At 33.0% G+C, this 12,797-nt stretch overlaps 1 pseudogene; it reads right to left on the bottom strand.

The window, feature by feature from the left end:
* The window catches only part of LOC105992131, a 78,121-nt pseudogene extending 65,580 nt beyond the window's left edge, over positions 1–12,541 (bottom strand).
* Between the last annotated feature and the right edge of the window lie 256 nt (positions 12,542–12,797).

Here is a 12,797-nt window from a genome sequence, read left to right as displayed (position 1 = left end):
GATTCCTAATTTTTCCAAAACCTTCATCATAAAGGGGTGTTGGATCTTGTATTATGCTTTTTCTGCATCTATTGAGATAACCATGTGTTTCTTATCTTTGCTCCTGTTGATGTGATGAATTATATTAATTGATTTGCATATATTGAACCAGCTTTGCATCCCTGAAATGAATCCTGTTTGACCATGGTGTATGATTTTTTGGATGAATTGTTGAAGTCGATTGGCCAAAATTTTGTTGAGAAGTTTTGCATCAATGCTTATCAAAGAGATGGGTCTATAATTCTCTTTCTTTTAGGATTCCCTGCCTGGTTTTGGGATGAGGATTATGATGGCTTCATAGAATGTGTTCGGTAGTGAACTTGCTCTTTCAATTTCATTGAAGAGTTGGAGGAGTATTGGTTTGAGCTCTGCTTTGAAGGCCTTTTAGAATTCCACTGTAAATCCATCTGGTCCTGGACTTTAAGAAACAAAAGTCTTTTAATACATAAATTATTTTAAAAGTTAAAAGAAGTAAAGTTGGTTTATTTTTATAAAGAGAGGATGATCTTCATTTACAAAAAGTGAAAAATTTATATATTTAAATTTGATTATTATTGAAGTACAAATTTCAACCATTTAATATACATATTTCTATGTATATATAACCATATACTTACATGGAATATTAATGTATATTGCCTCAGCACAAAATCACTTTTAATTTCCCTAACCACAATTTTATAAAAATATTATGTGACTACACTGCAAGCAAACAATTACATATGTATATATGTAAACTTTGAAATATGAATATTTGTATACATATGCCTATGTACATATTTTGTTATTTGATGAACATTGATGAATATACCTACACACATGGGTAATTGTCTAAAGACATCTGGATACTCAACACCTAATTCATGGCCTAGTAAATTTCTATGAGCTCCAAAAAGTGCCTTCAAATGTTTTATTAAAATTGATTACACTACACACTCCCACTGTTCTTAAGGGCCCAGTAACTATTAGACATGATCATATAAATTGATGCTTATTGAAATGAACTCCAAGAAACTGAAACCTGTTTTTATATTATACTGTGTTTTTATCCCTCCCCCCACTTCATTTTTTTTTTCCTTTTGCTGTTTTTGATTTCTGTACCCTACCCTTTGTAAGTCTGCCTAATTTGGGGAGGTGTGGAGATGCACATAAATGGTAGAACAAAGGGTGAACTAATTTAACAGTGATACTCACTCTGTGGGGAAATGAAATTTACCACTTTGCTCGATAGGAAATGTACTCATTACCTTGCTCATGTACCTGTAACACCTCTGTACAATATTTTTTTAAAAAAAATAAAGAATAGCTATTTCTTTTTCTTACTTTGTTGCATTGATTAGTACAGAATGTAGTTCATGGTTGTCAGCCACCTAGGTAATCCTCTGTGATTCTGTTTTTTGTTCCTTGTATTCTGAATGCAAGACATGATATGCTGCATCCATGGTATGCATAGGTTATTCAAAAAGCAATTTTATTTGTTATTTTAGTAAATTTGTTTCCTATCTTATTAAATTTTGTTCCTTTTTTTTCTTAATATATATTTTTATTGTGAAGATACTGTACAGATGGGTTATAGTTACATGAGCAAGGTAATGAGTCCATTTCCTATCGAGCATTGTTACCCCCTCCTTTGTTCTTATTTTCTACTTATTTTCTCTTGTTTCATATGATGTTTTCTTAAATTCTTACAGTACACCCAGAGCTCATTAACTTTTTGCATTCTGTTTTTCCTAACAAATATAGTGAGAATTATTAATCTGCATACATGTGTGAGTTTTGGTACATTTTAGAATTTTGGGTGTTCTTAGTTCTGAACATGTCATTCATTTCATAATATTTTCTAGTTTTTCATTTGATACTTCATCTTTTCCATGATTAACTTACAAGCATGTAGTCTCAATATTTTACAATCTTGGCTTGTCTAGTCAGCATTTTTAATTCAGCTGAAATCAAATAATGTATTAATTTATAATTTCAGTCCCTTGAAGTTTGCAGAGACATGCTTAGTATTTTAAATATGTGATACATTTTGATGATGCTTCCATATGCACTTGAAGTGAATGTGTTATAATTGTTTTTATTGTTATAAACACATTTATGTATATGTATTTATCAAGTGGGTTAATGGACATTAGCATTATTCAAATATTCATATATATTCTCCTTTATTCTTCTTTAAAACTTTTTTTAATGTAGCCCTTGCTTACCTGGAGGTAAGCAAGGTCTTCTTACTTCAATCTACTGATTGTTGGGATCTCAGGTAATCACATCTGACTTTTCACAGATATTTTTGTCAGCCAATCATAGCAAGTAATGAGATACTAAGACATGTATATTTTATCATTGAATACAAATGTTAATTTTTATATTCTAACTGTTAATTCTATTTATTTGGCCTACATGAGTTGAAGCCATTTAGTGATCACATAAAATATAAAGCAGTTGTAATTCCCTAATGGATTGACATCAGGCTATTGCCTATTTATATTCACTATAACTGCACTATTCTTGTGTTGATGTGTGCTTCCATAGGATATGTTATCTACTTCTTTTAATATTTAATTACATTTACAGGATTCATTATTTATCTCCTATTTCTAAGAAGTGTTCCTTGTAAATTGAAATCTGCTATGTTTTGTTTTAGTCCATTCATGTAATTATTTTTTGTGAGGAAGACATTTTAATGATTATTATAATATTTTGAAATGATTTTATGTAATTTTAAGCCCTATTTCATGTATACTTTATTAGTTTCTATAGTGTGGCTACCTGATATAAATTATCTATATGCCCTATATGTTCAAAAATATTTTCATTGATAAAATTGAATGAAAAAAATGTAAATTTTAATACTCCCCAATAAAATTATGGATTAAGTATCAAGAATTTTGGAACATGTGTGAAAGATTGGAGGTTTCAATTGTACTGTGTTAATATTTGTACTTATTCATAGCAAATAATTATACATAGACATATAGCTAATTTAAAATAATAAACATAAATTTGACACTTTAATCTCAGCCCATGAAAGTAAAATATAACATTCCTGAAATTCATTCTCTTCCATTATTTAGAAGGAATTCTCAATTAATGTACTGCTGTGATTTTTCACAGCATACAACTTTTGTCCATCTGTCCTTTCATCATAAGAATGAGATGAACAATTTTGATTTGCTTTATTAAACTCAATATAAATGAGCCAAGACAAATTTAGAAGGGAATAAGACAGCTTGCTATACAAGTTCAAAAAGGTCAGTGGAATGCTGGGAAGGATAAGAAAGGAGCTAAAAACTGTAATGGAAACATCACCTTTAATTTTATATAATCTTGGTGTGTCCACACTGATTTGGCCCTTTGACTAACTGCCTTCTGAGAAAATATATAACAAGCATGAGGAAAACTTGGATGAAATATGAAGTTTTGAAGAGTTCATATATGTGCTGTGAGAAAAGAAAGATGCCATAAAGAGACACATTTATAGGAAAAAAATTTTACTCTAGAAATATAAAAATATGTAGACCACAATAGCCCAATAGTATCAAATAGTGGAAGATGGAATAGACTACTTAAATCCAGAAAGAAACGAATGTGGTATTTATTCTATAGCGCATAGTTTCATATTTAAAAGCTAATTTGAATTTTTGATGTGTACCTAAAGCAGATTTAAAGATAAATTATTTCAAAGTTCCTTGAAACTATCTCACTGAATATAATATGCTCATGTTTCTGCTATTCCCAAAAGGTTCATGTTACATGAGAAAAGAGTTTGAGGCATTTAGGTTTTAACTGAATAGTTCAGCCTGAGAACACTATGTAATGCAGATGTCATATTGACTAAAGTTTTCTGTCTATTCCAATAAGGGCATCTCACTATATTAGATTACAGAGCTCATTGCAAATTTAGAACATTTTTTGTTGTTCGTGGGGCTTGAACTCTTGGCTTGAGTGCTGTCCCTGGCTCTTCAATTCAAGGAGAGCACTCTACCATTGATCCACAGTGCCACTTCCCAGATTTAGAACATTGTGTGTGAGAACTTATAAGCCAACTTCTGTAACTACAATGGATTAAATTGCTCCAACCTCCACATTTATGTTCTTCATTATTTCCTCTAATGATAACCTTCACATATTTCTGTATTCTCTAGGATACAGACAAGTAAACTTTTGAAAATTTTGGTATAAAGAATATGCATTTATAACAGGAAATCTGGAGCACATTTGGGTCTTTCCTAATCAGTTCAATTATCTGTTCACATTGATTGTTCTTTAGTGGTAAACATGTTGGGTATTCTTTGTTTGTTTGTTTTTTGAGTAACCTTGCATGTAGTGTTATTTTTTTTCATTTGCTTTGAATTTCAATTTGAAAAAATAATCATAGGTTTAGTAATGAATTGTCAGTTATATTTGGAAAATTGGTAATTTGTTCAGAGATTTTTTTTCATAAGGTGATACATGATGACTTCACCAAAATCCAGAAAAATTGGTTGAAATTTTAAATTTAATACTGCAAAGATATAGATAGATAGATAGATAGATAGATAGAGATATAGACATTATGTAAAACCTATGTACACACCCATTCATTCTCACTCTGTTTTAGCCATTCTGTATATAAATTTGTAGCTGTTTACTTCATTTGCATTCTACATTAATTTTCCATTTCATTAAAATCTATACTGGTTTCAGTTGATGTAACGAACACAAAAGTGTTATTTGTAGTCTACATTAATTTTCCATTTCATTAAAATCTATACTGATTTCAGTTGATATAATGAACACAAAAGTGTTAGTACTCAGAGTTTAAAAAGCTGGTCTGGATACTACCATTGTGCTTGAGTGGGACCTTGCTGTCTACCTCTCACTTTTCATAAGGTGTTTATTTTATATTGTGTTTTGATAGTAGAATTTGTTATAATAATATTTTGTTTAATAAATTAGCAATTATGATTAAATTGATGTAAACAAGACTAATGAAAATTATTTGCTAAGAAACTTTGCTATTTTACTCATTGATATATGTTGCTATCAATACAATATCACAAGTTATATATTATTAATATATTTATTTGCACATGAAGTAGCAATTAAAAAGTTGAGTTCCTTTGTTGATGAAAAAACTATATGGAGTGCTAAGTTGTTCATAATGAGTATTCTCATGTTTTCTTTCCCCAAAGAAACTGCCAAATTTTGGATTATTAAGATCTCCAGTTTTGAAGGTTGTTCAGTGATACAGCAGTTGCCTTGGTAGCATGTACAAGGTTTTGGGTTCAATCTCCAAACTGGAAATAGAAAACAATTTAAGGGCCTGGGTGCTGTCCCTGAGTCTCTTTGTGCTTAAGGCTTGCACTCTACCACTTGAGGCATAGCTCCACTTCCAGCCTTTTATGAGTAGTTTATTTGAGATGAGTGTCTCATTGACTTTCCTGCTCAGGCTGGCTTCAAATTGTGATCCTCAGATCTCAGCCTCTTGAGTAGCTAGGATTACAGGCATGAGCCACTGGCGTCTAACTTCAAAATACATTATGTTTATTTGTGAAAATAGAATGATGGAGTTTGTTGAGATTGGTTTAGGAAGGGAGATAGGGAAGGCAAGAATTGGTGAGTCTGATCAAGGCACATTGTAATGTATAGACCTGTCATAATTAACACCCCTTATGAAACTTGCTGATGCTAATAAAAATATGAAGTAAAAGAATCATAAGTAGAAGGGGTTTTTTGGTGAAAGAAAAATAGCTATCAAACATCAGTTGCATTTGTTGTAATTGAACACGATATGAAATAAAGCAATTGAATTATTTTACTAAAATGTAAATAATATTAATAACATTTGCTGTATGTCCTATTTTTTCATTAAATATTTCTATTGTTATTATAAAAAAACTGATGTATTTTAAAGTTTAAAACAACAATGGGAATATAGTAAGTAGTAGAACACGATTCACTTCAAAATTCAAGTTTGTTAAGTAGCATAAATTTATCTTCTTCCCTGGAACAACAATGGGTAATTTTTAAACATTTATACTCAAGTATTTAGTCATGAAATTTTAGCATAAAGCCCATGAGTTGCTCATTACTTACATGTTGTGTATTGTTGATTACTTTCATACTGAGGTAATGAGATTTCCATTGTCTTGTCTTCTAGTTTGAAATTGAACTTTATATTAATTATACTGGATATGGGAGATCAACAAGAAATAAGTCACAATGCCTTCTGTACAGCAGCTCATAGTCAGTGAGCAAGAACACAAAGATTAATTACAGCAAAAATTGTGAATATCATTTGTAGAATATAATATTAATGAAGTGGGACAGAAAATTGTCAGAGAAATTTGAAGACTTCAAAAGAAGACTTTTTTATCACAAGCATGAAAGAAAGAGAAGGGTTTTGGCAGGTTATGAGAAAAGGACACTCTAGGAAGGTAAAATTACAATTTATTACTATGAAACACACATACTCTTTACACTATTCCAAGACTTCTCTCACTGTTCTCTCTCCAAATTCATCTCAATGTGAAATTCAGAGTTCATGGCTAATTAGTTTAGTCTATCAATGTACCCATTGATGATACACAAATGTATTATTTTTTGCCTTTTTCACAAATAAATGATAATTGATGGTACTCTATCTTATGGTGTGCACAATTTTTAAAGGCATGGATAAATGACAGTGAATATATTATCATTTACAACATGAAAAACATTTATCAAATGTTTAAAAAATCCTTCTACAAATTGGCCAGCTAAAATTTTATAGTGAATCTTGTTAAATATGTTTAATCAGTATAGATATGAATAATAGATGACCTTAATTTTATCTATACATGAAGAACTATATATCAAAGCTTTCTGTGACTTACTTTTTATGACAATCTCATGAAGGAGTTACTATTGTTATTTTTTCTTTAAAGAAATAAAATAAAATGACTGAAAAAGACTTACCTCAACAGAGTAATAAATAGCAGGCATGAACTATAACATGCCTTTGGAACTTGTATACATAATCATTTAATCCCTAGGTGCTGAAATCTCAATATGCAGAAAACATTGTTCTTTAATTTGGATGGAATGTAGAATCTAGTTTTTTAAAAAAAGAGCATACTGTGTAGGTAGTCATTCATATTTGCAAAGAGCTTAGTTTTCTGAAGATATCTTAAAAAAGTATGAATATTTTCTATATTGAGCAGTATTATCAAATTACTCTACAAAAGATTAACTCAGTTTGAATTCCTCACAACAAAGTGCATATAAAGGGTCTCTTTCACACATACTTACAAGAACACAAATACTGAATAAAGATAGTCATGTACTTCCAATAGGGTCCTCTTCTGTCAAAATATTGAAGCATTATATATTTAGAATTTTATTGTGAATTGTAACCTTTTCCTTATCTAGGAATATGCATAGCCACACTCTTGAGATTCCAGACAACAGTTCATGATCACACACATAGAGGTAAATTTCCAACAGTCTATCTTGTACTCTGTTGCTAAACGCTTATACAAAGTAGAATAGATGAATTAAATATGATCATGATATGCTACTTTAAATGTAGAGTGAGTTCATTGGGATATAATCCCATCACAGTTCAATATAATGAAATTTTATTTTTCTTCATTAGTTAAAGTTATCTCACTTCTGTTTCATTGTATATGTTTTGAATTGCAAGTGTGACTTGATGACTTCATGTGTTTTTAAAGATGGTTGTTATTTTCTGTGAACTGTTAAACATTTGTATTTGCTTTATTTGTATTTGGTTACTTGCATTTACTTTACCTTGCTTATCAATTTAATGAATGCAAAGCACCATTTTTCATTGATTTTAAAGTCTACATTATACAGAAATGACCTAAAATTATGACATAATGAATGGCAGCAGAGATGTATCCAAGGAGTTAAGCTAGAGTGACAGGTCCTGTTAAATTCCATCCTACATTTTGGGGTTATTTGGGGATTATAGGATTAAAATGAAACTAAGAAAAATACTTTAATATTTCACTATGATACAGTTAAAATCCATTAAATAAATGGCAAACTGTGCATAATCAATAAACATTTCATAGTCTTTACCTATAAGTCTATTTACCTAGGGTATTAGAGAATTTTGTTAGTTTTTGTACTAGAAGTAATGTCTCTATTTTTTACTTTGGTATGTACACAAGATGTAGCTGACAGTCATGAAAATTAACAGACTGAGAAATAATTTGTAACATTGTTATTCACATCCTTCCAGCAGAAGAAATCTCTAGAAGATAAAATAACTAGCTCTAAAATTCATATTTCTATGTGGAACTATGAGTAGTGATTAGGGAAAAACTTGGCTAACTATATTAAATTTAATTTCAGATACTTAATAACCCAAAATAAAAGACTTTGAGATGATTTTAAGTATTGCTAACACAATCTGCACTGTCTCTAGAACTTAGTATAATTCATTATGGGCTCATAGACATACACACATAAGGAATTATTAAATTTCCAGTTTTCCATGAAATTGGAATTGGTTGAGCAACCAGACAATGCTTGATAAGAAATGTACTTATTACCTTGTTCATGTAACTGTAACCCCTCTGTACAGTATTTTCACAATAAAAAAACATTTAAAAAAGGAATCTATTTTATTCTTCTATACTACTTTCTTTTCTCTGGTATCTTTTCAAATTTTCTTGTTCACTGGTTTTTGAAAACTTTGATTTTGATATGTACTTTCTTTCTTTTTGTTTCTCATTCTTATATTTCTTTGAGTTTCTTCTATTATTTACATCAAATTAGAAATTTTTTCTGTCTCAAGCTGGGCACCATGAGCTCATGTTTGCAATCCAAGTAGTCAGGAGTCTGAGATCAGAGAATTAGGCTCATGGTAGCCTAAGTAGATTAATCCAAGAAAAGAAAATTTGTCTCTGGTCATTGCATCTGCTATACCTGCAACTATATCTGCATACAAGCTGAATGTCCAACCATCACTGGAGGTGTGTGACTTTGGGGTAATATAGCTATTCTAGATCCTAGCCAACCTAGTTCTTTGCTGAAGGGCATGAACTTAAACTTATGGATAGCTGGAGAAGAACTTGATAATGAAGCTTTTCATAACATGATCTCCAAATGCCAGCAAAATTCAGTCACAAGATCAATGAATTTTATTTTATACCTAAGGAAGCAAAAATATCCCTTCAGTAATATGTCAGTTAATACATGAAGTAATATGGAAATTCTAAATATGTGAAATTTAGTAAAAGCACAATCTTTCATTTTGGAATATTAGATTTAACTGCAATTACTTCAACTGTTTTAAAAAGAATACCAAGACCTAATAGATGCCCATTAAACTCTAATTATCCATTTTTTGTTGTACAAATACAATGTTACATAAAAAACTGAATGTCTTTTAAATAAATATTCATTGGCTTATATTACTTAAATTGTGAAAGCAAAGCATGTCTAAAGAGGCTAAAATAAAAAGCACACACAAGAGTTCAAGGAGAGCCTGGACAATATAGTAGGTCTCTGCAAATCAACAGCAACAAAGTAGCTCCAAGCCCTCAGAACCACCACAAAGATAGCCAGTAAACTGTGAAAGAAGTATTTGTTAAAGTTTGCACCAAAAATTATGATAAATGAATGGAAAACATCAAAATATTTTTTATTTTGAATTATCTTTCATTGCTTCTAATTTCATGAATTTGTGTAATTGAAATCATCATATACATAGATCATTTTTCTCCCCATCATTCAAGGATATGTTGCAGACATTTTCTCATAAACTAAGTAGTCTTCATTATTTTGTGTACAATATCCAATAGAATGTACAATTCATAATATGTGTATTTTCACATTTAACATCTTCTTTTTTTTTAATCAGTTGTGGGGCTTGAACTTGGGGGATTGGGCACTGTCCCTAAGTCCTTTTGCTCAAGTCTAAAGCGCTACCACTTTGAGACACAGTTCCACTTCCTATTTTTGAGTGGTTAATTGGAGAAAAGGGGCTCATGGGGACTTTTCTGCCCAAGCTTACTTGGAACCCTGATTCTCAGATCTTAGCCTCTTGAGTAGCTAGAATTGTAGATGGGAGCCCTGGATCTTAAAAACTTGTTCCTCTTAAGCAAATAAATAAGTGTACAGAAAGCAAGTGAAACCCTATTCCAAAAAGGATGATCAAAATCAGAGTTGCAGCTGTGGCTTACTGGAATGGGTATCTGTCCAGGAAGCACAATGATTAAGGTTCAAACCTCATTGTTGCTACTTGTTGATGTTTCCTTTATGCTTACTCCCAAGTTCATGCATTGTAAATTAAAATTGATATATTGTAATAAGTTCTTTTTGCATGCTTTCATTATGTTAATATTCTTTGAAAATCTGCTTTTAATGACATTTCATCATATGAATATATCATAATTCATTTAACAACTTTGTTATCGCTGGTTATTTTCTTCCCACAAAATTACATTACAGTAATTGTCATTGTATATGTTACTTCAAGGACATCTCCTATTTGCCCTTTCTATATCTTGTAGAAAATTTGGTATCCATTACTAAGCTATTCTCAGGAGTACTGACATGAAATGACACAGTTATCAACACTATATCACTACAAACAACAAGTAATTTTTTGATTGCCAAATTTTATGTGATTTTATTTTTTTAATTATCTTTAAGTAGTTTTACAAAGTAGTTGCCATTTAGCAAAGCAGTCGGTGAATATATCTTGATCAATGTTACCCTTTCAACATTCTCACCCATCCCTCCCCTACCCACCTCTTACCCACCTCCTCCCTCACTCTTAATTTTGTAGGATATACATTAGATTCTTGTCTACATTCCCCCCTTCTTCTCCTCTTCAATCACATACCCCTTTCTCCTTGACCCCACCCGACATCATTCAATTAACAACTTCTATTTTATGGAGATTTTTCTTTAATCTTTAAGTTGTTGTACAAAGGAAACAGGGGTAACGATATTTGACAAGAAATGTACTCATTAGGTATATAACTGTAACCTCTCTGTACATCCCCTGTTGGGTCTTCATCCCACGAAAGTGAGATGGGGACTGAGGAAAGATCAGTGTGGCACTTGCCTGTCCCCCAGCCTCCCTCAGCCCGGGAGACAATCAGACACAGCGGGGAGCCAAATCCAGCAGGTAGAAAACTCATTTATTAACAGAGAGCAGCCCTTTTTAAAGCCAAAAAGGGCAGATGGCATGGCAAGGGAGGAAGAGGAACCAATCACTGTCAAGGGCACACCTTATCATGCACCTAAGCCTTCATGGGCTGGGTTAGGCACTGATCATAAGGCAAATTGGGCTCTGCCCACACTACTCTCTCCCAGGGCCATCTTTGCTGCTCATGTGCTCTACAGTAAATTAGGCTATGCTCTCCCAACTCCCTCTCAGCACCATCTTTGCTCCCCATGTGTTCTGCAGATCCCCCCCTTTTTTTGTTTTAATGAAAGACCCACCTCCCAGTTAGTTATCCTTTTCCCTCCTCTGTAAAGGTTGTTTTAACAGGATTATATTGGTAAGTATAGCATTGGCTATGCAGGGGATTCAAGGCAAGTCTGGGGGTCGAGATTTGCCAGACAAGGATAGGGAGGGCCCTTGTGCATGATCCAAGAGCCTGTCCCAGTTACCTCACATCTCCACCTAGCACAGTAATAAACATCAGTCCCACCACAGTTAGAAATGTTAAAAGCAGTTCAATTAATTCCTGGGCACCTGGTGTCTTTTAAGTGAGCCAGTTCCTTGTACATGACTTTAAGCTAGCCCAGGGGTCAAGATGAACTTTGAGCTTTACTGTCAGTTCCCAATGGCTCCCAACATCATCTCCCCCCCCGTCTTTGTTTAAAGAAGAGAAGAACCCACCTAGCTTAAGTTAGGTGGATCACCTTGTCTGCCTTACCCTTCATCGGGAACTTCTTCAGAGTGAAGCTGAAGGCCCTGTCGTAGGTTGGTCAGACTGACACCGTCTCTTACCCGTCTCTGGCTGTGATTCCTCCTGGGGGGGAAATTCATTCATTTGGAGCTTGATAACTGGATGGCAAAGCTCATAAGAGTTTTGCAGTGCCCGTATAATGCAAGGAAGGCATAGAAAAACCATCAGCAAAAGCATTACCAGGCCAGGAAATGTCACTACTAGTCCTTTAACCTTAGTGAAGGATGGGATAGCAGTCTTTGCCATTTCAGAGTCCAGAGGTGGGGATTGTTCTAATCCAGCTATTTGCCTGTGGGGTTGGAAAAGATCTAAGCACAAAAAATGGTGGCAGTTCAACAATGAGTCTGGATTCAATGCCACTATACAAGCAATTATTAAAAGAACAATTAAAGCAGGTAACATTAAAATAATTAACTCCTACAAAAATATTAAACAGTCCAGAGGGTGGTGATCAAAATGAAGGTCAGGCCATCAGGTCGAAGGGACAGCTTCTCTTGTGGTGCTATTACGATTTCTGCATTGCCAGCGTTGATCAATGCCCAGGTCACCCATTGAGGTTGAGGCAGATTCCATAGGGCCATTGCGAGGACTGGGAGGGTCAGGACAGCCAACAGCTGGAGTATCGCCATCTGCAATTGTTGGAGAACACAAGAGCTTCTCAAGGGCTGGTTGCCCTTGGGGATGGTTAGTAATTGTCTTTCTGGCTTTTCTCTTTAAAACACAAGCCTCAGCCATGGCCATATTTCTTTCATTGTTGGTTAGCTTATTCTTGGGTATCCTCTTGTATAGAGGAGATGGGTAAAAACTTAAGGTTCCTGGCAGGGATCCAAATGGGAG

Source organism: Dipodomys ordii, unplaced genomic scaffold, assembly GCF_000151885.1.
Source record: "Dipodomys ordii isolate 6190 unplaced genomic scaffold, Dord_2.0 Scaffold80, whole genome shotgun sequence".
Lineage (NCBI taxonomy): Eukaryota > Metazoa > Chordata > Mammalia > Rodentia > Heteromyidae > Dipodomys > Dipodomys ordii.
The sequence above is the reverse complement of the archived record's forward strand: the minus strand, read 5'-3'. Positions and strand labels throughout refer to the sequence as shown.